This window comes from Triturus cristatus, chromosome 6, assembly GCF_964204655.1.
Source record: "Triturus cristatus chromosome 6, aTriCri1.1, whole genome shotgun sequence".
NCBI classification, from domain to species: domain Eukaryota; kingdom Metazoa; phylum Chordata; class Amphibia; order Caudata; family Salamandridae; genus Triturus; species Triturus cristatus.
Window position 1 is genome coordinate 589,663,991 of NC_140589.1, and position 26,313 is coordinate 589,690,303.

Below are 26,313 nucleotides of genomic sequence, written 5' to 3' on the forward strand. Positions count from 1 at the left end.
AGAGGCGAAAGGGCCTCAAGCGACGGTGCGAGGGAAGACCCCGGTCCGGGTCAGCCAGGGAGATTGCTCCGGGAGGTGCGAATTCTGGCACCATTCTGGTTATCGCTTCTCGGCCTTTTGGCTAAGATCAAGTGTACTTCACTTGGATCTGGTTAGGGGGCAGCTGAATCCGAGTTCCCTAGAGATTGCTGGGCCTTCGCTCCACGGCTTGTCCGTGGCAAGGCTGCGCAGTCTCAGGGGTGAAAGGAGACAGCAGGTGCTCGGCTCTCGAGGGACACCTGGGGGAGACTGGGCCTTCGCTCCACGGCTTGTCCGTGGCAAGGCTGCGTCGAACCCAGTTTTGTCCTCAAGGGGTCCGCACCAAAAAAATCGGCAAAACCGGAGAAATCACCCGCACATAGCTGCGCGGTTATTTTTTGGAGATCGGAAAAACGAGAGACCCTGGGTGCACTTACACAGTGCTCGGCTCAGGGTCACTCAAACGAGCTGGCACAGGTGAGCCATTTTCACAGAGGGAGCAGCGGGCGGACGGCTTCCCCTTTGTATTGCACGCTTCGAAGCTTGGAGACACCCCGGGCGCACCAGGCAGGTGCACGGCCCGGGGACACTCCAAGCACCAGACTCGGCATTTTAAAAAACCGCAAAACAGGAGGAGGACAGCTTTCGGACGACTTTGGCTTTTCCCTGCACCTTGGAGATACCCCGGGCGCACCAGGCAGGTGCACGGCCCGGGGACACTCCGAGGATCGGATCCGCCTTTTACATTTTAGAGGCATCCTGTTAAGGGAATTCGTGAGCGTACAGATAACCCTTAGTGACCCTAAGCTTGGAGACACCCCGGGCGCACCAGGCAGGTGCTCGGCCCGGGGACACTCCAAGATCCAGAATCGGCATTTTTACGCACCGCAAGAAGGGAAACCTAGGTCGGACGACTTTCCCTTTGACATCTCACCTTGGAGACACCCCGGGCGCACCAGGCAGGTGCACGGCTCGGGGACACTCCAAGGATCGGACCGGATTTTTCGCACCGCAAGAAGGGAAACCTAGTTCGGACGACTTTCCCTTTGGCATCTCACCTTGGAGACACCCCGGGCGCACCAGGCAGGTGCACGGCTCGGGGACACTCCAAGGATCGGAATCGGATTTTTAGGCACAAGAACCACCTTTAAAGGAATAGCGAGCGGACGGAAACACGTGGCCAAAGGGGCCCCCCCCAACCCCCCCCCCGCGCCCCCCTCGGGGAGCAACTCGCCACAGACAAAGGCAAGATGGCGACAGCAGCACCAAAATCGTACGCTGCAGCAGCAGGAGAATCGAACCAAGAGGACTCCAGAAAAGGTAACACACCAATGTCGCAAATTAGATTTACTGTAAGGTTTGAAATAGATGAAGAGGCAAAGGAACAACGCAATATAAAACACCTGATGGAGGTAGTACTGCGCAAAATTTTTAACAAAGAACCCGCAGAGACAAAATGTATTCAAGACTTTAGGAAAAAAGGAATCTTCGACATTACCTTAGCGTCAGAAACTGAATATCAAAGCTTCTTGTACATCCTAAACGCAAATAGAAACCACCAGGAAATGAAAGGCTATAAAATAACAGCGGTAACTGTAGCTAGGGAAATACCACTTACTGTACATATGTACAACCCTTTCACCCCACCAGGAGAAATAGAAACTTTTCTACAAAGATACTGTAGCAAGGTCAGAGGTGGCCATGAATTACGCAACGAATGGGGGGCTTGGAATGGCAAGCGTAGATACTTGGTAGTACTAGCTACAGACAGTACAGGAGTGGGGGGGACAAGACACCCACCCTTAAACTTTTCGATCGGTCCAAACAGAGGGTTTTTATTTTACCCAGGGCAACCCATTTTCTGCAGGCAGTGCCTCCAGTTTGGTCACACAAAAGAGGTGTGCACTGGAGACGTTTGCAGAAACTGTGGAATGAAAGGGCACAAGGCTCAGCAATGTGAAGTCGCAAGGAATTGCAACCTATGTGGAACAAAGGACCACCTCTACAAGCAATGCCCTTTAAAAACATACTATAGTACACACGCACCAACAGACAAGAAAAAAACATCTAGTCAGGCACAAAAGGAAGGGGAAAACAGTGAGACAGGAAAACAAAAAGCAGACGAAACCACCCCACAGACAGACACACAGACAGAAAAAGGGGAGGAAAACGCAACACCAGGTGCAAACAAAGAGGGAGCACACACCCAAGAAGCAGACCCAAGCAACACAGACTTAACTCAAAGCAACGCCACCCCCCACACAATACCAGAAACACAAGAAAGTCAGCAGCCAGAGAGTGTCATTATCTCACAACCCTTAGACACGCAACACAACAGCACACAAGACAGTGAAGCAAGCACACACATAACGCAAATCTCACCAAATCACATAGATGAAACACATAACACAGATCAAGAAGGGGGAAAGTCACTGTCAAATAAACAGAGGAAATCAAGAAGGAATAAAAAACAAAGTGACATAGAAATAGAGCAAATGGAGCAGGGAGAGGAGGAGGAAAAAATGATAGAAGAAACTATGACAAATGACAAAATAGCAGCAGACAAGGAATTTCAAAAAATCTTTGAGCAAACAGAGAGACACCAGCAAAGGACCCAAAAAAGGAAAAATAACAAGTCATTACAACACACAGAAGAAGCCATACAGATTAGAAATAAAAGGAAAAGCTCTACGCAAAAAATTGACAACTCTCTGGAGGGATTAGAGGGTTGGAGCCCTTTTGACAATACCACTAATAGGTTCAGCTGCCTGGCAGGTATCACAGATGCAGAAAGCATCAACCTGTCAGGTTTGTCTGAAGCCCTCCAACACACCTTATCATCTCCCACTAATGAGATGGATACAGAAGCCATGCTACTTCTAGACCCTTTTCTAGGAAGCGAGGAAGAGATCGCTAACTCTAACCAAAAAGGAGAAACGTCTCAAACTGAAAACACAAAAGGAAATACAGAGGAGAAAACAAACTAGAACGTCATATGACCCACACCCTATACATAATTATGGCAATCATAATTGCCACACTTAATGTAAGAGGTTTAAAGCAAACTACCAAAAGAGCAGCAGTTCCAGAATACTGTAAATTAATTAAGGCAGACATCATTTGCCTGCAAGAATGCCACCTCCCCTTCAATTACAACTATTCCTTCCTTCAAGAAGAATGGGACCTAGGACCTTCCATATGGTCAGGGGGGGGGAATAAAAATGCTGGTTTAGCCTTTCTGTTTAAAAACCACCATTTCACCATTACACAACAGGAAGATATAGAGCATGGGAGAGCTGTCATGCTACACATCATGTACCAAGGACAATCTTTCCGCATCTGCAATATTTATGGTCAAACGGCAAAAAATGAGAGACATGAACTTTTTGAAAATTTACAGCATTTCCTCTTAGGCTGCACCCCTACGATCATACTAGGAGACTTCAATTGCATTCTACATCCAGATGACAGAGTAGGACTAAACCAAAGATATACTTTGGATAAATCCTCCAAAAAATTACTAGAGCTCATACACAACCTAAAACTACAAGACTCTTTCACATGCTGTAACCCAAATACCACGGGGTACACTTGGATCTCAGACGATCAAAACACCGTGTCTAGAATAGACTTGATTCTAGTCTCACAACACATCCAATGCATCAACTCGGAATTACATGACAGCTGCCTATCAGACCACCAAACTCTGATGACAGAAATGTTAATACCTAACATGACTAAAAAAAGCAGCACGTACTGGAAAATGAACACCTCTCTACTTCAATCCCAAGAGACTCAAAAGGATTATTTACAGAAATATGAGATATGGAGGGAACAAAAAAGAGAATTCACATCACTGCAAAAGTGGTGGGAGTATGTCAAAATACAAACTAAAAAATTCTTTTCACAAAAAGGAAAAGAACTAGCAAAGGAAAAAAGATCCGACTATAAGGAATTACAAGACACCCTTGCAAACCTTAGGGAACTACAGGATGCAGGGGTACAAGTTTCAGAAGAAATCAGCAAAACCAAAACAGACATCAGAAATTGGTTCACCAAAAAAGGAAAACAGACTATCTTTAATTCAAGAGTCCTCAAGTTCGAGGAGGATGAAAAGTGCAATTCTTTCTTTTTCCAAAAAGCACAAAAAAATCACGCACTCATAGAAGAGCTGGTAGACGAAAAAGGGAATACATCAAATAGTCAAAAGGGAATGGAAGAAATTGTACATACCTTCTACTCCAAACTTTTCGAGAACAAAAGCTCTGAGGAAACAGCGAGCGATGAACTATTGGAATACTTTGATAAAGGCCTATCCCAAGAAGAACAAGCTTTTTTAAAAAAACCTTTTACAGGGGAAGAGTTCCTAGATATCATACAGAAAGCACCAAAAAACTCCGCCCCAGGCCAAGACGGCCTACCATGGGAGTTTTATAAAACTTTCTGGAAAACAATGGCAAGAGACCTGATGGAAACAATCTCTCAGGGAGTACAACAAAAAAATTTTCCACACACTTTCACACAAGGAACTGTGAAATTAATACACAAGAAAGGAGACTCAAAAAACATCAAAAATTGGAGGCCGATAACTTTGCTAAATGTCGACTGCAAAATATATAGCAAAGCCATCACAAACAGAATAAAAAAGGTTCTAAAGACTTTAATTGAACCAGACCAGACATGTGCAGTCCCAGGCAGGAAGATCTGGGACAGCCTTATCACCATCAGAGACGCTATCAGCAGAGCTACAGAAGAAGATAACCCGCTAGGAATACTATCACTGGACCTACAAAAAGCTTTTGATAGCGTCTCACACACCTACCTCTTCAAAGTGTTAGGGAAAATGGGTTTCCCAACAGAATTCATGGAGATGATTCAAAGGCTATATGAAAACGCAACCAGCAAAATTATAGTTAATGGATCACTAACGGAAGAAGTGCACATTAAATCGGGAGTACGGCAGGGCTGCCCCCTGTCCCCAGCTCTCTTTGTCTGTGCCTTGGAACCACTACTTTGCAGACTAAGAAAGGACAAGGTAATTAAGGGTATCTTTGTACCTGGGGCGGACGGGAACCAGGCAAAATGCATCGCTTACATGGATGATGTCACAGTGCTGTGCCCAGACCCTCCCTCGGTCAGACGGGTACTCCTACACACACATTTCTTTGCGCAAGCTTCAGGTTTACGCATCAACACAGAGAAAAGCACATGTCTCGCAATAGGGAGATGGAATCATCTGGCAAAATTGGAAGTGAAAGTGACAACACAACCCACAAAAATCCTGGGAATCACTTTCTCCCAAGATCCGGAAGGAAAAAATAATTGGCCATCCGTCCAGAGCAAAATTAACCAAAAGCTAGGGTTATGGAAAACAAGAGCCCTATCCATGACCGGGAAAACTATGGTTATAAAAGCGGTCATCCTACCACTCATCCTTTTTTTCTCTGTAATATACCCACCAGACAAGACAACACTGAGACAACTGCAAAAGAATCTGTTCACTTTCTTTTGGAACTCAAAAATGGAGAAGGTGAAAAGAACCATGGTGTTCAAGAACACAAAGAATTGTACTTATATATTTTCACGAACTATTTTTGCCTCTGCCTAAAGGCAATACGTGAGAATAGGAACATTGCCGCGAAATATGTACGATATGGCGCAGGAGACATCTTCTACAAGCTCAAGATATTACAAACCGGTGGCATTCTTTCCAAACAAACTCTACGCCTGCCTGGAGCCCTTCACAAAAATGTTACTACAGCTGGAAGTGAGTAAGAGCTGCTTTGAATCAAGAATCCTGCTGAAGAACGAACTCCAGCACCTGGAAAAAATGGAGACGGTCAACAATCTGTCAGAAAAACTTTCCAAACAAGTTTGGGAAAAGACTAACCACTTTGACATTACAAACGCACAAAAAGACATTGCATGGTTAGCAGTCTCCAATGCCTTACCGGTTAAAGCGTTTCAACACAGGAGGGGCCTCGCCAAATCAGCCCGATGCCCGAGACCAGGCTGCCCAGGAGAAGAGACAATAAGACATTTTTTATGGAGTTGCCACTTTTCAACAGAATTTTGGGATAAAATGAAAATGTTTATTAAACACATAACCACTATTGAATGTCTAAATTATGAACTCATATTGTATGGAATAGGGGGAAATCTGTCAAAAAATAAAGACAGGACCCTATGGCAAATAATTAGTTGTGCAAAAGAGAGCTTATGGGGTGCAAGAAACTTACTACTGTTTAAACATAAAACACTGGAGATAAAAGATGTAGTACACATGTGCCTAGACAAAATCATGCTATTCTACTATGTTGATTGCAAACACCAAGGGAAAGACATAGCAGAAAAAAGATGGAACCAAAAAAAATGGGCAGAATGGGTCGCATAATCACGGATTCACTTACGAATAAAAGTGAGAGTCTTTATATGTAATATTTCGATGGAAAACCGGTAGGCAGGTGCCTGCGTGCACCCCCTACACAGGTTACACTGTACGCCACCCAATGGGATTGGTTAAAATGTATATATGCTCTAACAAATTTTAAATAAAGTATATTTTTCAAAAAAAAAAAATCTGTTCTTATCAGTTTAATATCTGATACGTCCTCTATCTGGGGATCATATATTAAATTGATTTTTGGAACAGGGAGATGGAATAGGAGCTTGCTCTGTCCACTCCACGCATCAACCTGGTATTGCAGTACCTCCAGGAATGGTGCACTTCCCCACCCGGGGAAAACAATGCTGTTGAAAGATAGATGAGAAAACGAAAGTAGCGCTTCACTACCAAACCCTGTAAAGTGGCGCTACTGTGTTTGCGCGAGAATAAAACCACCCTGGTCACCGCGTCTTGCTTTATTTATTTATTTATGTCATTGATCTGCCGCAAACGCGCTTTATTTATTTATTTATTTATTCATATATTTTTCACGTTTTCTGGAACTTTTTTTAATTTTTATTCCCTTCTCCATCCAGACGCTGCACTTTGGAAGAGAAAAATGTCAGAAGGAGACTGCTTTTCCAGCATCAGAGTTTCCTTCGTTTTTGGATCCATTTCACTGGGGAACGAATTGAGGAAGTTTTCCAGCAAGTCAGTAGGATCGAGGTAGAGACGGAAAGAGACGAGGAAAGGGAGGGAGGGAGGGAGGGAGGGAGAGAGAGAGAGAGAGAGAGAGGGAGGGAGAGAGAGGGAGGGAGGGAGGCAGAGAAGTGGACACTGTCCTTGGCTTCTCTGAGCAATGAAGGAAAATACAGAGTCCTTTTCCTTCTTTGCCCGCCCCGCCCGTCCCCGAACGGCCACGAACGGCCAAGCCTTATCTATAGGCCTTTGGCTACAGGGGAGCAGTGTCCCGGGTAGGCGAGGGCGAGGCGCCGGCCACTTCCTGTCGGGGAGCTGTCCAGGGCATCCTGGCCTGATTCCCAGCATCCCCCGGCTGCCAGGCTTTCCGGCCAGCCGGCTGGAAGCAGAGGACAGGAAGGGGCGGGGCATGCAAATGCTAGAAAGAGGACAACGTGGGTATGCTAAGTGACGTCCAACGAGGCGAGAGCCGTGGAGGACTCTGGGAGCCGGGAGAAGGCCCGAGGCCAGGGCCTCCTTTCTATGGGCACATGCTGAGCTCCCACTAGGAGTCAGAAAAAGAGGCGAAAGGGCCTCAAGCGACGGTGCGAGGGAAGACCCCGGTCCGGGTCAGCCAGGGAGATTGCTCCGGGAGGTGCGAATTCTGGCACCATTCTGGTTATCGCTTCTCGGCCTTTTGGCTAAGATCAAGTGTAGTATCTGGATCGCTTCTCGGCCTTTTGGCTAAGATCAACAGGTAGGTTCGCCTAGTCTGGGGTCTAGCTGGGAGGTCTGACTCTGATCCCCAACACTTGGAAGTGCTGGGCCTGCGCTCCTTGGCTTGTCCGAGGCCAGGCTGCGTGCTGACGAGTGAAGGGAGGAAGGGTCCAGGGAAAACTCGGGGGCGGTCATCCAGGGAGCTGGGACTCGTATCTGGCCTGTCCGGAGCGAGGCTGCGCCACCTGGTGCCACCAAACCTAAGGGACACCTGACATCGGACGGATCGAAGGCCTTTTTCACCTTTTACCGCGACCTGGAACCCACTGGCTGGCCGAGCCCCCACCCCACCCTCGAGAGAGGGAGAGCCCACCTGCACCCGGAATCGACGCATGCACCTTCGCATCACCATCGACGCGGCGAGGCTGCCACCACCTACGTGGCAAGGCTGCTTCCACCTATGTGGCGAGGCTACCACTCCTGACCCCATCTGACCGGAAACAACCGAGGGTCGAGCCTGACGGATCTGCGGAGCCACACAGATTTGTTTTGCCATCCACCGCAATTTCGCAATCTACCACCGCTGCTTCCTGAACGCCCAGGTCCAAGTAAGGAGGCGCTTTACACCCTCGAACTTTGCTCAGCCCCCGCCTCCCTCCTGTGGCACACAGAGTGTGGCACCCGCGAGGCGCCGAGACGCCCCCCCCCCAAGTGTGGGAAAGACGACAGCGAGAAGCGGGCTTTGCTGGCCCACAGGCGTTGTTAGCAAAACCCTCGCCTATTGGCACACTGGAAGTGCCGACTACTAAGTGCTTGTAAAGCGCTGCTTTGCAACCAACCACTGCTGCTCCCCGAACGCCCAAAGACCAGTAAAGAGACGCCTTTCACACCCTCCGTCTTTGCTTTGGCCCCCGCCTCCCTCCCGTGGCACGGAGAGTGGCACCCACAAGGCGCCGAGACGCCCCCCCCCCCGGCGGGAAAGTAAACAGCGAGAGGCGGGCTTTGCTGGTCCACAGGCGCCGACGGCAACCCCTCGCCTCTTGGCACACGGAAAGCGCCAACTACGAAGTGCCCAGAAAAGTGCTGCCCGCCGCCGACAACAGTGCTCCAGACATGCCAAGAGCAACGAGGAGTGTGTTCACCACCCACGGACGCCGCCTGCACCCCCTCGCCTCATAGCGCTGAACGCGCTTCCCTCGCACCAGAGTGCGAGGACCTACCCACTGTCGCCCCACTGTGCTCCTGCCCCCCAAGAGCAACAGGAGACAACCTGTGCAACCCCCCCCCCACCCCTTTGCCGCCGCCCCGAGGCTGCTTTGCAAGACACCTCGGTAGAGCCACTTGTGAAGGCACAAGACAAGTATCGACCTGGCTCCACCTATCCGCCCAAGCATCTAAGAGGAGCAAGAGGGGTGTCGTACCCCCCTCCGCCGCTTGCCATCGGCCCCTGCCTTCCCTCGCTGGGCCAACTGAGGGCGCCCCCTCCCTTCCCTCGCTGGGCACGGAGTGCTGCCAAGGAGCTCCAGCCGCCCCCTTTTCACAAGCCAGGAGATCCAGAGTGTGGTCGGGACAACAGACCACACTCATGCCCGCACCTGGCCGTTTCTTCACCCGCCCGAGATCGCGGATTTAAATTTGCATAATCCCGCGAGTGCCATCACTGGTCAGGCCCTGCACAAGTACCGGTGTTTAAAGCTTCGCACCGGCCTGCTGCCACCACCACCAACCCACACTGAGACCCCGGCGTCGCCAGCCTGTCCCAGTGCTTCGGTCCCAACTGGAGATCGGCGCTAGAAACCACTGCCATCCCCCCAGCGGCCATCACCAGCACAGCAGCCCTCAAGGAAAGAAGGGCTTCTCTTCGCACCCCCACAAGAGAAAAAGAAGTGTATTAACGAACATACAGGTGAGTCTGCACCCCTCCCCCCACAGCGCGGACCCCCCATCTTAACCCACTCCCCCCTGGTGATCCCCCCCCTTTCAATCCCAAAGCGTTTTGACATCCTGTCAGACACACCCAGGCGGAAAGAGGGCACCAAACGATACTTGCAACTACAAAAAAGCCCGCAGTCAGACAAAACTGTAAATTTTCCTTTATCCCACAAACACAAAATGTGATAAAGATGTCAATAATGTGTAGCCACCTTTAATGTGTCCTTTGTGTACAGCCAAATGTCAATGTTACTTGCAGATAGGTCATAGGATTGTCATAAGTTTATTCTCCCCTAAGACAAACCACATGTGTTCTCAAATGTTTTTCATGATGTATGTGTATAGTTAGAACCCCCCTGATCCCCTCTGCTCCCCCAAAAAACAACCATAGGATTAGACATGACAACTCACAATGAGCCAGAGTATGCAGCCGACACGGCGCGCAAAGATGATTCCACTAAAAATACAGTTAGGATTGAGATTGAAGGAGCGATTGCAAAAGACCATTTAAAAATACTCATGAACGATGTCTTGGTTAAACATTTCAACGTGCAGACTAGGGACCTGAAACGCATGGCGGAATATAACAAGCAGGGAATTTATGATTTTACCTTTACCAAGGAAGAAGCTTGCAGCAATTTTTTGCAAAATGTATCAATTAATGCAGGGAAAACTAAGGGGTATAAAATTACTTCACTGTCCGCGCCCGCGGAAATAGCTGTTTATGTGTACATGTACAACCCATGGGTTTCCCCATGGGAGATAGACAAATTCCTACAAAGATACTGTACCAAAATAAGGGGAGGAATGGAACTCAAGAACCAATGGGGTGTGTGGAATGGTCGCAGGAAGTTCACAGTGACCCTAAAAAGAGACCCACTAGGCCTAGGGGGGGTTTGCCATCTCCCAAACACCTTCGCCATAGGACCAAACAATGGGTACCTATATTACCAAGGGCAACCAACATTCTGCAGAAAATGCAGAAAGTTTGGGCACACCAAGGAAGAATGCACAAACAATGGGTGTCGCAACTGTGGTCAGGTCTCACATCCCACGCATGAATGCCCAATCCCAAAAGAGTGCAACCTATGTGGCCTGACAAACCATCTGTACTGGAATTGCCCAGACAGACAAAAATCCTACGCAGCAGCAGCAAGCAGTAAGGAAACCATCTGGGGGGAAAAAATGTACGACCTTCTTAAGAGCCAAACAACAGACTCTCAACCACCCAATATACCTTATTCCTCTGTCATAATCCCTCCTCCTGCGACCTCACAACAACACCCGCCCTCTGCGCAACAACAGGGAACCAGCCAAACCAACACACCCAAAGGAATCCCCAACCCAAAGGAGGCAAAGGAGAGGTCAAGCCCAAACAAAGGCCCAGAAACAGACCCAAACTCTGACCAAGTGACAGAAACCCCGGAAACAGAGGAGACTCTACAAATCTTCCTACAAGACCAAACTCTGTACGAAGAAGTAATAGAGCAAGAAGAGGTACAGGAAGAAACCTCAATGGAAACACTCATCCTCACCCAAACACCCTCAACAGTCCCAGAGACACAAGATGAAGAGCTTCCCAGATCCGTAATAGAAATCTCTTCAGGGGAAACAGACCTCCCATCCCAGAGCCAGGAAGACACCCAACCCACCTCCCCCCTCGAGGTAGAGTCAGACACGGAATCCGAGTCAAACCTCGAAGCAACGCCACAAATCTTCAAGTCTTTCCCGAAGAAATGGGAAACAGCAAAGAGCAACAAAACAAACAAAAACCAAGACAAAGAAAAAGAAGATAAAAACCAAAACAGAACAACTAGAAACCAAAAGAAAATAGAAAAGAAGCTCCCAACCAAAGCAAAGAAGAAACCTACAAGCGCAAATAAGAACCGTTTCGCACCCCTCACAGACCTCTCAGAAATGGAGAACTCTACAGACAACGATAAAACCCAAAACAACCCGATCCAACACCAGACAAAAGAAACCCTCTTTGTGTCATCACCCTCCACAGAAAACCTAGAAGAAATACACGCCCAAAAGCAAGGAACACAATTCTGCAAAGAATCAGAGCCAAGAAGCAAAAAAGAATGAACTCTCACTTCATACCCGTAATGATGGATACACCAAAAAAACTCAAAATAGCAACCTTGAATGTCAGAGGAATAAAACAGAACACCAAAAGAGCCGCCGTCCTGGAGCACTGCAGAACAATCAAGGCAGACATCATTTGCCTACAAGAATGTAACCTTCCCCAAATGCAAAACTACCAAGGCTACGCCAAAGAGTGGCATGAAGGCCCATCTGCATGGTCAGGAGGGGGCAACAAAAACGCAGGCATAGCCATATTATGCAAAAACAAAGACTTCCTTTTCACCAGTGAAACAAATATAAGCCCAGGAAGATCCCTGATGGTGAACATCAAGGTAGGAGACCAACACCTCAGAATTTGCAACATATATGCACCTGCAGACAAGAACGGAAGAATTGAACTGTTTGAGAATACCTCCTTCTTCCTAACTGGGACTACCCCCACACTTGTCGCTGGAGACTTCAACTGCATAATGCACCCAAAGGACAGAAAAGGCACCAGCACAGACTATAAGTTAGACAAATCCTCAACAACATGGCTGAAAATAGCACAGGACCTCTCTTTCAAAGACCTGTATGGCGACAACAACCCCAAAGGCACAGGGATGACGTGGAAATCGGACAAAGGAGACACATCCTCCAGAATAGACTTTGTGTTTGCCTCCAACTCCATCTCCTACGTTAGTGCACAAACCGAAACCAGCGCACTCTCTGACCATGAAACCCTTCTTATAGACTGCAAACTAAACTTCGAGCACAGCAAAGGGCCAGGGATATGGAAACTAAACATATCCATCCTTGAGGAAGAAGAGGTAGTCTCCAACTACATCAAAGAATATACAACATGGCGCAGTGCACAACCAAATTTCATATCTAAAGCCAAATGGTGGGAATGGGTGAAGAAGAGAACCAAAACTTTCTTCATCAATGCAAGCAAGGAAAAAGCCAAAGAAAAAAGAGAACTCTACAAAACTATCCAGGACAAACTCCACCTACTAGAGAGATTCAAAGACTCAGGAGTGGATGTAGAAGAAGAACTCCAAGAAACCCGAAGTAAACTAAAAAAATGGTTTACAGAAAGAGGCAAGCAAACCATCTTCAACTCCAGAGTCAAGATCTTTGAGGAGGATGAAAAATGCACAAGGTTTTTTTTCAAAAAGAGCAACCACACACACAAGGAAATGAACGAAATATGGAATAAAGACGGGGTCTTACAAAAAGGCAAAGCAAACATACATACCACAGTACAAGAATACTATAATACCTTGTACAAGGGAAAAACCACTACTTCAAAAGAATCCTCAGAATTCCTTGCCTCCATTGAAAACACCCTGTCCCAAGAAGAACAAACATACCTACAAACCCCCCTGGATGGGGAAGACTTCCTGCAAGCCCTATCCCAATCCTCCCCTCTCTCCTCCCCAGGAGAGGATGGACTCCCATGGGAATTCTATAAAAAGTTTTGGCCAACAATATGTGTGGATTTCATGAGCATGATAGAGGAAGCAACAAGGACAAAGAACTTCCCCCCATCCTTTTCCAAAGGAATAATTTCCTTAATCTACAAAAAGGGGAGGAAAGAAGACCTTAAAAACTGGAGGCCCATCTCTCTCCTAAATGTAGACAGTAAACTACTAGCAAAAGTATTGACAAATAAACTAAAAAAAGTTTTGAAATCCCTTATCATTGAGGACCAATCCTGTGCGGTCCCCCAAAGGAAAGTATGGGATAGCCTCATGACAACCAGAGAAACCATCAGGCTTGCTGTAGAGCACAATCAACCCTTGGGTGTTCTATCCCTGGATCTACAAAAAGCCTTTGACAACGTCTCTCATGATTTCCTCTTTAAAGTCCTAGAGAAAATGGGTGTCCCCAGCTCCTTCACCGAGATTGTCCAAGCACAGTACAAAGATGCAGTCAGTCAGGTTTTGGTCAATGGGTCACTAACAGGAAAGATCCACATCAGATCCGGGGTTAGACAGGGTTGCCCGCTATCACCTGCACTTTTCATCTGTGCCATAGAACCCCTCCTAAATAAAATCAGACAAGACCCAAACATTAAAGGACACTTTGTCCCGGGTGGGAACGGGGAAAGAGTTAAATGTACCAGCTATATGGATGATGTCACTATCTTTTGTAACGACGCCCAGGAAGTTAACAGAGTAATCACGCATGCCACCTCTTTCTCTAAAGCTTCTGCCTTAGAAATTAATAAAGAGAAATCCACCTGCATGATCATAGGCCAATGGGACAACTTAGCCAAAACAGCGGTTACAGTCACAAGGGATCCGATTAAAATACTAGGGGTCCACTTCAGTACAACCACTACTGGGGAGCAAAACTGGCCGCTGATACAAGAAAAAGTACTTAAAAAAATGTATTTCTGGAAATTAAGAAATCTTTCCATAGAAGGTAAAATTTTGATTGTTAAAGCTATTGTTTTGCCAATTTTATTGTACCTTGCGGTGGTCTTCCCACCAAATACTGTTATGCTGAAAAAGCTGCAAAAAATGCTTTTTAACTTTGTTTGGAACTCCAAAATGGAGAAACTCAAGAGAGACTACATGTACAAACCCAAAGAAAAAGGGGGGGAAGGATGTCCCCAACCTAAAATTGTTTTTGTCCTCAAAATACCTGCACTTATGTATGGGCGCCATCCAAAAGAAAACCAGATTTGTTGCAGACTACATCACATACTCAACCGCACTAATGCTGCAAAAATATGGCTTAGTGCAATTTTCGAACAAAACCCCACATTGTTTTGAGACTCCAAGGATCTTTGAACCGCTAAGAACAATTATTGAACATTGCAGAGCGCAAGACATTGATCTTAAAAACTGTGTGGAAAAAAACTGTTGGAAACAAGAGCTCAAAGCCGCGGAATCAGTCCTGATAGCCAACAACCTATCGGAGAGACAATCAAAAGCAGTATGGGAACAGACAAACAGATGCCTATCCAACCACCAAAAGGACATTGCATGGATGGCAGTCACAAAATGCCTGCCAGTAAAGGCATTTCAGCACAAGAGACGCTTGGCAAAAGACTCCAAATGCCCCAGATCAACATGTGCCGGAGAAGAATCTGTCCTCCACTTCCTGTGGAACTGTGCCTTTGCTCAGGAAATCTGGAAGAAAATGGGGAAACTCATCAAGAAGATCACAAAGCAGCCAACACTCTCTTACGAACTCATCCTATATGGGATCGGCATGTCCTGCCCAAAGGAGAAAAAAGACACTCTGTGGAGACTGATAAACTGTATAAAAGAGAGCCTCTGGTCTTCCAGAAACCTAAAACTTTTCAAGCACAAGGAAATTCCTCCCGAAGAGTGCATCAGAATGGCACTAGACAAAGTGCAAACCTATGTCTTTGTGGATATAAAAAAGAAAGGACAAAAATGGGCGCTGGACAACTGGAAGCAGAAAGACTGGTCAAAACTAATAAACAAACCATGAAGCCCTGTATAATAACCAAACATCAATCTAGATGGAAATTTTGCACGTGTCAGAGCTGCGCCTCTATCACAGATGCAAAATAACTGTACGCCACCATATTGGATTGGCTAACCTGTAAATATGACAAAGTTTAAATAAAGCCCGTTGAAACCAAAAAAAATAAAAAAATAAAAAAAAAAAAAAATCTGTTCTTATCAGTTTAATATCTGATACGTCCTCTATCTGGGGACCATATATTAAATTGATTTTTGGAACAGGGAGATGGAATAGGAGCTTGCTCTGTCCACTCCACGCATCAACCTGGTATTGCAGTACCTCCAGGAATGGTGCAGTTCCCCACCCGGGGAAAACAATGCTGTTGAAAGATAGATGAGAAAACGAAAGTAGCGCTTCACTACCAAACCCTGTAAAGTGGCACTACTGTGTTTGCGCGCGAATAAAACCACCCTGGTCACCGCGTCTTGCTTTATTTATTTATTTATGTCATTGATCTGCCGCAAACGCGCTTTATTTATTTATTTATTTATTTATTTATATATTTTTCACGTTTTCTGGAACTTTTTTTTATTTTTATTTCCTTCTCCATCCAGACGCTGCACTTTGGAAGAGAAAAATGTCAGAAGGAGACTGCTGTTCCAGCATCAGAGTTTCCTTCGTTTTTGGATCCATTTCACTGGGGAACGAATTGAGGAAGTTTTCCAGCAAGTCAGTAGGATCGAGGTAGAGACGGAAAGAGACGAGGAGAGGGAGAGAGAGAGGGAGGGAGGGAGAGGGAGGGAGGGAGGGAGGGAGGGAGGCAGAGAAGTGGACACTGCCCTTGGCTTCTCTGAGCAATGAAGGAAAATACAGAGTCCTTTTCCTTCTTTGCCCGCCCCGCCCGTCCCCGAACGGCCACGAACGGCCAAGCCTTATCTATAGGCCTTTGGCTACAGGGGAGCAGTGTCCCGGGTAGGCGAGGGCGAGGCACCGGCCACTTCCTGTCGGGGAGCTGTCCAGGGCATCCTGGCCTGATTCCCAGCATCCCCCGGCTGCCAGGCTTTCCGGCCAGCCGGCTAGAAGCAGAGGACAGGAAGGGGCGGGGCATGCAAATGCTAGAAAGAGGACAATGTGGGTATGCTAAGTGACGCCTAACGAGGCGAGAGCCGTGGAGGACTCTGGGAGCCGGGAGAAGGCCCGAGGCCAGGACCTCCTTTCTATGGGCACATGCTGAGCTCCCACTAGGAGTCAGAAAAAGAGGCGAAAGGGCCTCAAGCGACGGTGCGAGGGAAGACCCCGGTCCGGGTCAGCCAGGGAGATTGCTCCGGGAGGTGCGAATTCTGGCACCATTCTGGTTATCGCTTCTCGGCCTTTTGGCTAAGATCAAGTGTAGTATCTGTTCTTATCAGTCATCGCTTCTCGGCCTTTTGGCTAAGATCAAGTGTAATTCACTTGGATCTGGTTAGGGGGCAGCTGAAACCGAGATCCCTAGAGATAGCTGGGCCTTCGCTCCACGGCTTGTCCGTGGCAAGGCTGCGCAGTTTCAGGGGTGAAAGGTGACGGCAGGTGTGTGGCTCTCGAGGGACACCTGGGGGAGACTGGGCCTTCGCTCCACGGCTTGTCCGTGGCAAGGCTGCGTCGAAACCAGTTTTGTCTTCACGGGGCCCGCACCTTCATCGTAGAAAGCACCCGCACATAGCTGCGTGGTGCTTTTGGATATTTTTGGATCTTTTGGGAAAACGGAGAGACCCCGGGTGCACTAGAACAGTGCTCGACCCAGGGTCACTCAGATAGACGGACCCGCTGACCCAGGTAAGCCACGGGCAGCAAGGAAACAGAGAACGGACGTTGGGCACTTTTCGGACGTAACCTTGGAGACACCCCGGGCGCACCAGGCAGGTGCTCGGCCCGGGGACACTCCAAGGTCCAGACCCGGCCTTTTTTCGCACCGCAGAGCAGAAGGGAAACATAGGTCGGACGACTTTCCTTTTTGCACCACACCTTGGAGACACCCCGGGCGCACCAGGCAGGTGCACGGCTCGGGGACACTCCAAGGATCGGAGTCGGATTTTTACGCACGAGAGCCACCCTTTAAGGATTAGCGAGCGGACGGCTACATTTTTTGCGAACCACACCTCGGTGACACCCCGGGCGCACCAGGCAGGTGCCTGCCAGGGGGCACGCAACAAGGGAAAGCACTTTGCCATTGGATTACAAAGAGCGCCGCAAAGCACAGAGGAACGCTCTTTTTGGCCATTGGCATCACGGAGACAACAGCGGACACAGGCTGTCACGAAAATTCCACGAAAGACACACCGACCGGAACGTGGACAAGGGGGACCCCCCCCCCCCGCCCACCGCGCCCCCCTCGGGGAGCAACACGCCACAGACAAAGGCAAGATTGCGACAGCAGCACCAAAATCATACGCTGCAGCAGCAGGAGAATCGAACCACGAAGACTCCAGAAAAGGTAACACACCAATGTCGCAAATTAGATTTACTGTAAGGTTTGAAATAGATGAAGAGGCAAAGGAAAAACGCAGCATAAAACACCTGATGGAGGTAGTACTGCGCAAAATTTTTAACAAAGAACCAGCAGAGACGAAATGTATTCAAGACTTTAGAAAAAAAGGCATCTTCGACATTACATTAGCGTCAGAATCTGAATATCAAAGTTTCTTGTATATCCTAAACGCAAATAGAAACCACCAAGAAATGAAAGGCTATACAATAACAGCTGTAACTGTAGCTAGGGAAATACCACTTACTGTACATATGTACAACCCTTTCACCCCAGCAGGGGAGATAGAAACTTTTCTACAAAGATACTGTAGCAAGGTCAGAGGTGGCCATGAATTACGCAACGAATGGGGGGCTTGGAATGGCAAGCGTAGATACATGGTAGTACTAGCTACAGACAGCACAGGAGTGGGGGGGACAAGACATCCACCCTTAAACTTTTCGATTGGTCCAAACAGAGGATTTTTGTTTTACCCAGGGCAACCCATTTTCTGCAGACAGTGCCTCCAGTTTGGTCACACAAAAGAGGTGTGCACTGGAGACGTTTGCAGAAACTGTGGAATGAAAGGACACAAGGCTCAGCAATGTGAAGTCGCAAGGAATTGCAACCTATGTGGAACAAAGGACCACCTCTACAAGCAATGCCCTTTAAAAACATACTATAGTACACACGCACCAACAGACAAGCAAAAAACATCTAGCCAGGCACAAAAGGAAGGGGAAAACAGTGAGACAGGAAAACAAAAAGCAGACGAAACCACCCCACAGACAGACACACAGACAGACAAAGGGGAGGAAAACGCAACACCAGGTGAAAACAAAGAGGAAGCACACACCCAAGAAGCAGACCCAAGCAACACAGACTTAACTCAAAGCAACGCCACCCTCCACACAATACCAGAAACACAAGAAAGTCAGCAGCCAGAGATTATCATTATCTCACAACCCTTAGACACGCAACACAACAGCACACAAGACAGTGAAGCAAGCACACACAACGCAAATCACACCAAAACACATAGAAGAAACACATACCACAGATCAAGAATGGGGAAAGTCACTGTCAAATAAACAGAGGAAATCAAGAAGGAATAAAAAACAAAGTGATATAGAAATAGAACAAATGGAGCAGGGAGAGGAGGAAGAAAAAATGATAGAAGAAACTATGACAAATGACAAAGCAGCAGCAGACAAGGAATTTCAAAAAATCTTTGAGCAAACAGAGAGACACCAGCAAAGGACCCAAAAAAGGAAAAATCACAAGACATTACAATACACAGAAGAAGCCATACAGATTAGAAATAAAAGGAAAAGCTCTACGCAAAAAATTGACAACTCTCTGGAGGGATTAGAGGGTTGGACACCTTTTGACAATACCACAAATAGGTTCAGCTGCCTGGCAGGTATCACAGATGCAGAAGGCATCAACTTGTCAGGTTTGTCTGAAGCCCTCCCACACACCTTATCATCTCCCACTAGTGAGATGGATACAGAAGCCATGTTACTTCTAGACCCCTTTCTAGGAAGTGAGGAAGAGATCGGTAACTCTAACCAAAAAGGAGAAACGTCTCAAAATGAAAACACGAAAGGAAATACAAAGGAGAAAACAAACTAGGATTTCATATGACCCACACCCTATACATAATTATGGCAATCATAATTGCCACACTAAATGTAAGAGGGCTAAAGCAAGCTAGTAAAAGAGCAGCGGTATTAGAATACTGCAAAATGTTACATGCAGACATCATTTGCCTGCAAGAATGTCACCTTCCGTTCAACTACGACTATTCCTTCCTTCAAGAAGAATGGGACCTAGGACCCTCCATATGGTCAGGGGGGGGGAATAAAAATGCTGGTTTAGCCTTTCTTTTTAAGAACCACCATTTCTCCATTACACAACAAGAAGACATAGAGCATGGGAGAGCAGTCATGCTACACATAATGTATCAGGGACAATCTTTCCGCATCTGCAATATTTATGGTCAAACGGCAAAAAATGAGAGACATGAACTTTTTGAAAACTTACAGCATTTCCTTTTAGGCTGCACCCCTACGATAATACTAGGAGACTTCAATTGCATACTACATCCAGATGACAGAGTAGGACTAAACCAAAGATATACTTTGGATAAATCCTCAAAAAAACTACTGGAGATAATACACAACCTAAAACTACAAGACTCTTTCACATGCTGCAACCCAAATACCACGGGGTACACTTGGATCTCAGACGATCAAAACACCGTGTCTAGAATAGACTTGATTCTAGTCTCACAACACATCCAATGCATCAACTCGAAATTACATGATAGCTGCCTATCAGACCACCAAACTCTGATGACAGAAATATTAATCCCTAACATGACTAAAAAAAACAGCACCTACTGGAAAATGAACACCTCACTACTTCAATCCCAAGAGACTCAAAAAGATTATTTACAGAAATATGAGATATGGAGGGAACAAAAAAGAGAATTCACATCACTGCAAAAGTGGTGGGAATATGTCAAAATACAAACAAAAAAATTCTTTTCACAAAAAGGAAAAGAATTAGCAAAAGAGAAAAGATTTGAGTATAAGGAATTACAAGACACCCTTGCAAGCCTTAGTGAACTACAAGATGCAGGGGTACAAGTCTCAGAAGAAATCACCAAAACCAAAACAGACATCTGAAATTGGTTCACCAAAAAAGTAAAACAGACTATCTTTAATTCAAGAGTCCTCAAGTTCGAAGAGGACGAAAAGTGCAATTCATTCTTTTTCAAAAAAGCACACAAAAATCACGCACTCATAGAAGAGCTGGTAGACGAAAAAGGGAATACATCCAATAGTCAAAAGGAAATGGAAGAAATAGTACACACCTTCTACTCCAAACTTTTCGACAAAAAAAGCTCTGAGGAAACAGCGAGCGATGAACTATTGGAATACTATGATAAAGGTCTATCCCAAGAAGAACAAGCATTTTTACAAAAACCTTTTACAGGGGAAGAATTCCTAGATATCATACAGAAAGCACCAAAAAACTCCGCCCCAGGCCAAGACGGCCTACCATGGGAGTTTTATAAAACTTTCTGGAGAGCAATGGCAAGAGACCTAATGGAAACAATCTCTCAGGGGGTAGAACAAAAAAATTTCCCACACACTTTCACACAAGGATCAGTAAAATTAATACACAAGAAAGGAGACTTAAAAAACATCAAAAATTGGAGGCCGATAACTTTGCTAAATGTAGACTGCAAAATATATAGCAAAGCTATCACAAACAGAATAAAGAGGGTTCTAAAAACTTTAATTGAACCAGACCAGACCTGTGCAGTCCCAGGCAGGAAGATCTGGGACAGCCTCATCACCATCAGAGACGCTATCAGCAGAGCTACAGAAGAAGATAACCCGCTAGGAATACTATCACTGGACTTACAAAAAGCTTTTGATAGCGTCTCACACACCTACCTTTTCAAAGTGTTAAGGAAAATGGGTTTCCCAACAGAATTCATGGAAATGATTCAAAGGTTAAATGAAAACGCAACCAGCAAAATTATAGTTAATGGGTCACTAACTGAAGAAGTGCACATAAAATCGGGAGTACGGCAGGGCTGCCCCCTGTCCCCAGCTCTCTTTGTCTGCGCCTTGGAACCACTACTTTGCAGACTAAGAAAGGACAAGGTAATTAAGGGTATTTTTGTACCGGGGGCGGATGGGAAACAAGCAAAATGCATCGCTTACATGGATGATGTCACAGTGCTGTGCCCAGACCCTCCCTCGGTCAGACGTGTACTCCTTCATACACATTTCTTTGCGCAAGCTTCAGGTTTACTCCTTAACACAGAGAAAAGCACATGTCTCGCAATAGGGAGATGGAATCATCTGGCAAAATTGGAAGTGAAAGTGACAACACAACCCACAAAAATCCTGGGAATCACTTTCTCCCAGGATCCAGAAGGAAAAAATAATTGGCCATCCGTCCAGAGCAAGATTAACCAAAAGCTAGGGTTATGGAAAACAAGAGCCCTATCCATGACCGGGAAAACTATGGTTATAAAAGCGGTCATCCTACCACTCATCCTTTTTTTCTCTGTAATATACCCACCGGACAAAAAAACACTTAGACAACTGCAAAAGAATTTGTTCACTTTCTTTTGGAACTCAAAAATGGAGAAGGTGAAAAGAACCATGGTTTTCAAAAACACAAAGAACGGGGGGAAAGGGGTACCAAACTTGTACTTATATATTTTCACGAACTATTTTTGCCTCTGCCTAAAGGCAATACGTGAGAATAGGAACATTGCCGCAAAATATGTACGCTATGGCGCAGGAGACATCTTCTACAAACTCAAGATATTACAAAGAGACAATGCATTACCGGTTGCCTTCTTTCCAAACAAACTCTACGCCTGCCTGGAGCCCTTCACAAAAATGTTACTACAGCTAGAAGTGAGTAAGAACTGCTTTGAATCAAGAATCCTGCTGAAGAACGAACTCCAGCACCTGGAAAAAATGGAGATGGTCAACAATCTTTCAGAAAAACTTTCCAAACGAGTTTGGGAGAAGACTAACCACTTTGACATTACAAACGCACAAAAAGACATTGCATGGTTAGCAGTCTCTAATGCCTTACCCGTTAAAGCGTTTCAACACAGGAGGGGTCTCGCCAAATCAGCCCGATGCCCGAGACCAGGCTGCCCAGGAGAAGAGACAATAAGACATTTTTTATGGAGTTGCCACTTTTCAACAGAATTTTGGGATAAAATGCAAATGTTTATTAAACACATAACCACTATTGAATGTCTAAATTATGAACTCATATTGTATGGAATAGGGGAAAATCTGTCAAAAAATAAAGACAGGGCCCTATGGCAAATAATTAGTAGTGCAAAAGAGAGCTTATGGGGTGCAAGAAACTTACTACTCTTTAAACATAAAACACTGGAAATAAAAGATGTAATACACATGTGCCTAGACAAAATCATGCTTTTCTACTATGTTGATAGCAAACACCAAGGGAAAGACATAGCAGAAAAAAGATGGAAACAAAAGAAATGGGCAGAATGGGTCGCATAAACACAGATTCACTTGAGAATAAAAGTGAGAGTCATTATATGTAATATTTCGATGGAAAACCGGTAGGCAGGTGCCTGCGTGCACCCCCTACACAGGTTACAATGTATGCCACCCAATGGGATTGGTTAAAATGTATATATGCTCTAACAAATTTTAAATAAAGTATATTTAAAAAAAAAAAAAAAAAAAATCTGTTCTTATCAGTTTAATATCTGATACGTCCTCTATCTGGGGACCATATATTAAATTGATTTTTGGAACAGGGAGATGGAATAGGAGCTTGCTCTGTCCACTCCACGCATCAACCTGGTATTGCAGTACCTCCAGGAATGGTGCACTTCCCCACCCGGGGAAAACAATGCTGTTGAAAGATAGATGAGAAAACGAAAGTAGCGCTTCACTACCAAACCCTGTAAAGTGGCGCTAATGTGTTTGCGCGAGAATAAAACCACCCTGGTCACCGCGTCTTGCTTTATTTATTTATTTATGTCATTGATCTGCCGCAAACGCGCTTTATTTATTTATTTATTTATTCATATATTTTTCACGTTTTCTGGAACTTTTTTTTATTTTTATTTCCTTCTCCATCCAGACGCTGCACTTTGGAAGAGAAAAATGTCAGAAGGAGACTGCTTTTCCAGCATCAGAGTTTCCTTCGTTTTTGGATCCATTTCACTGGGGAACGAATTGAGGAAGTTTTCCAGCAAGTCAGTAGGATCGAGGTAGAGACGGAAAGAGACGAGGAGAGGGAGGGAGGGAGAGAGAGGGAGGGAGGGAGGGAGAGAGAGGGAGGGAGGGAGGGAGGTAGGCAGAGAAGTGGACACTGCCTTTGGCTTCTCTGAGCAATGAAGGAAAATACAGAGTCCTTTTCCTTCTTTGCCCGCCCCGAACGGCCACGAACAGCCAAGCCTTATCTATAGGCCTTTGGCTACAGGGAGCAGTATCCCGGGTAGGCGAGGGCGCGGCGCCGGCCACTTCCTGTCGGGGAGCTGTCCAGGGCATCCTGGCCTGATTCCCAGCATCCCCCGGCTGCCAGGCTTTCCGGCCAGCCGGCTGGAAGCAGAGGACAGGAAGGGGCGGGGCATGCAAATGCTAGAAAGAGGACAACGTTGGTATGCTAAGTGACGCCTAACGAGGCGAGAGCCGTGGAGGACTCTGGGAGCCGGGAGAAGGCCCGAGCCCAGGACCTCCTTTCTATGGGCACATGCTGAGCTCCCACTAGGAGTCAGAAAAAGAGGCGAAAGGGCCTCAAGCGACGGTGCGAGGGAAGACCCCGGTCCGGGTCAGCCAGGGAGATTGCTCCGGGAGGTGCGAATTCTGGCACCATTCTGGTTATCGCTTCTCGGCCTTTTGGCTAACATCAAGTGTAGTATCTGTTCTTATCAGTTTTGATCTCAATGTAAACAAAGGCCATGCAGAGTTAGAAGGGTACACCATTACCCCCTTAGCAACACCCAGGGAAATCCCAATCACGGTACATATGTACAACCCCTTCGCATCCCCATCAGACATAGCAAACTTCCTGAAAAGATACTGCCAGTCTGTAAGAGGAGGGGGGGAACTACAAAATGAATGGGGAGTTTGGAATGGGAAGAGGAGATTCATGTGTATCCTAGAGGCAGATGAGGAAGGGATAGGGGGAACAAAACATCCACCCCTCAATTTCACAATTGGCCCAAACAGGGGTTTCCTTTATTACCCGGAACAGCCCAATTTCTGTAGGGAATGTTTTCAATTCGGACACACTAAGGAATGGTGCCTAGGGGATATATGTAGAAACTGCGGTAGGAAGGGACACACAGCCCCAAACTGTACCGCACCCAAAAAATGCAACTTATGCGGCAAGAGCAACCACCTATATAAAAATTGCCCGCGCAGAGAAAGGCCTAGCATAAGAGAACCATTAGGAGAAAAAGGAAACCAGAAGGACAAAATAGAAACTGAAAAACCAAAAGAAGCAGAAAAAGATAGAGGGGAAAGCAAGGGAACTGATAGAAAAAAGACAGACACCCTGGAACAACAAGTCACATACCCACACATAGACAAAACACCCCAGACACAAGAAAATGACACACAAACACAAACAATCCAAGAAACACAGAAGGACGACCAAACCAACATAAACATCATAGTACACCACGAATTAGAAGACATAGAAATTGCAACAATAGACATCACAGACACAGAGGAGACACAACAGGGAACAATAGACGGAACCTTAGAAGGAGAGAGTCAAGAGAGCCCCCGCACTCCCAGCCCAGACACAGGGAACACACACATCAGCCAGCCCAGCGAACCCGAACCACAAACTGAACAAATGAAGGAAGGGGAAAACAGGGGAACAGACTCAGAGTCAGATCCAGAGAACAGAATAAAGACCCAGACACCAGGAACAGCAAAAAGGCCCCCAGGGAGACAAATAGAAAAAAAGCTAAACAAACCTAGAAACAAAAATAACAAGCCAGAAATGTCCAAAACAAAGCAAAAAATTCAAAGGCTACAAGCATTAGGACTCCTCAACGACAATAGAGTGTCACCAAACAATACACCTATACTACAAGGGAAAAAATGTTGACTTTGAACTGAGAAATGCAATATTTCGATGGAAAAACTGATAGGTTTGCCTGCGTGCATCACCTAGTCAAGTTTAAATGTACACCACCCTAAATGGGATTGGTTAAACTGTATATGAAAAACAAAACATATTTATACATGAAGACTATTTTTACAAAAAAAAAAAAAAAAAATCTGTTCTTATCAGTTTAATATCTGATACGTCCTCTATCTGGGGACCATATATTAAATTGATTTTTGGAACAGGGAGATGGAATAGGAGCTTGCTCTGTCCACTCCACGCATCAACCTGGTATTGCAGTACCTCCAGGAATGGTGCACTTCCCCACCAGGGGAAAACAATGCTGTTGAAAGATAGATGAGGAAACGAAAGTAGCGTTTCACTACCAAACCCTGTAAAGTGGCGCTACTGTGTTTGCGCGAGAATAAAACCACCCTGGTCACCGCGTCTTGCTTTATTTATTTATTTATGTCATTGATCTGCCGCAAACGCGCTTTATTTATTTATATATTTTTCACGTTTTCTGGAACTTTTTTTTATTTTTATTTCCTTCTCTATCCAGACGCTGCACTTTGGAAGAGAAAAATGTCAGAAGTAGACTGCTTTTCCAGCATCAGAGTTTCCTTCGTTTTTGGATCCATTTCACTGGGGAACGAATTGAGGAAGTTTTCCAGCAAGTCAGTAGGATCGAGGTAGAGACGGAAAGAGACGAGGAGAGGGAGGGAGGGAGGGAGGCAGAGAAGTGGACACTGCCCTTGGCTTCTCTGAGCAATGAAGGAAAATACAGAGTCCTTTTCCTTCTTTGCCCGCCCCGCCCGTCCCCGAACGGCCAAGCCTTATCTATTGGCCTTTGGCTACAGGGGAGCAGTGTCCCGGGTAGGCGAGGGCGAGGCGCCGACCACTTCCTGTCGGGGAG

At 46.1% G+C, this 26,313-nt stretch overlaps 2 non-coding genes and 5 pseudogenes across 2 annotated transcripts; all 7 read left to right on the forward strand.

Moving 5' to 3' along the window:
* The first annotated feature begins 6,576 nt into the window (after positions 1-6,576).
* LOC146817506 (U2 spliceosomal RNA) lies at positions 6,577-6,750 on the forward strand (annotated as a pseudogene).
* Positions 6,751-7,762: 1,012 nt separating this feature from the next.
* LOC146817507 (U2 spliceosomal RNA) lies at positions 7,763-7,837 on the forward strand (annotated as a pseudogene).
* A 7,569-nt stretch (positions 7,838-15,406) lies between these two features.
* On the forward strand, positions 15,407-15,605 carry LOC146817508 (U2 spliceosomal RNA). Its single transcript, XR_014964942.1, has one exon. It is a non-coding gene; the product is annotated as a U2 spliceosomal RNA (small nuclear RNA).
* A 996-nt stretch (positions 15,606-16,601) lies between these two features.
* On the forward strand, positions 16,602-16,735 carry LOC146817509 (U2 spliceosomal RNA; annotated as a pseudogene).
* A 6,251-nt stretch (positions 16,736-22,986) lies between these two features.
* LOC146817510 (U2 spliceosomal RNA) lies at positions 22,987-23,165 on the forward strand (annotated as a pseudogene).
* A 991-nt stretch (positions 23,166-24,156) lies between these two features.
* On the forward strand, positions 24,157-24,267 carry LOC146817511 (U2 spliceosomal RNA; annotated as a pseudogene).
* Positions 24,268-25,540: 1,273 nt separating this feature from the next.
* LOC146817512 (U2 spliceosomal RNA) lies at positions 25,541-25,722 on the forward strand. Its single transcript, XR_014964927.1, has one exon. It is a non-coding gene; the product is annotated as a U2 spliceosomal RNA (small nuclear RNA).
* Positions 25,723-26,313: the final 591 nt, after the last annotated feature.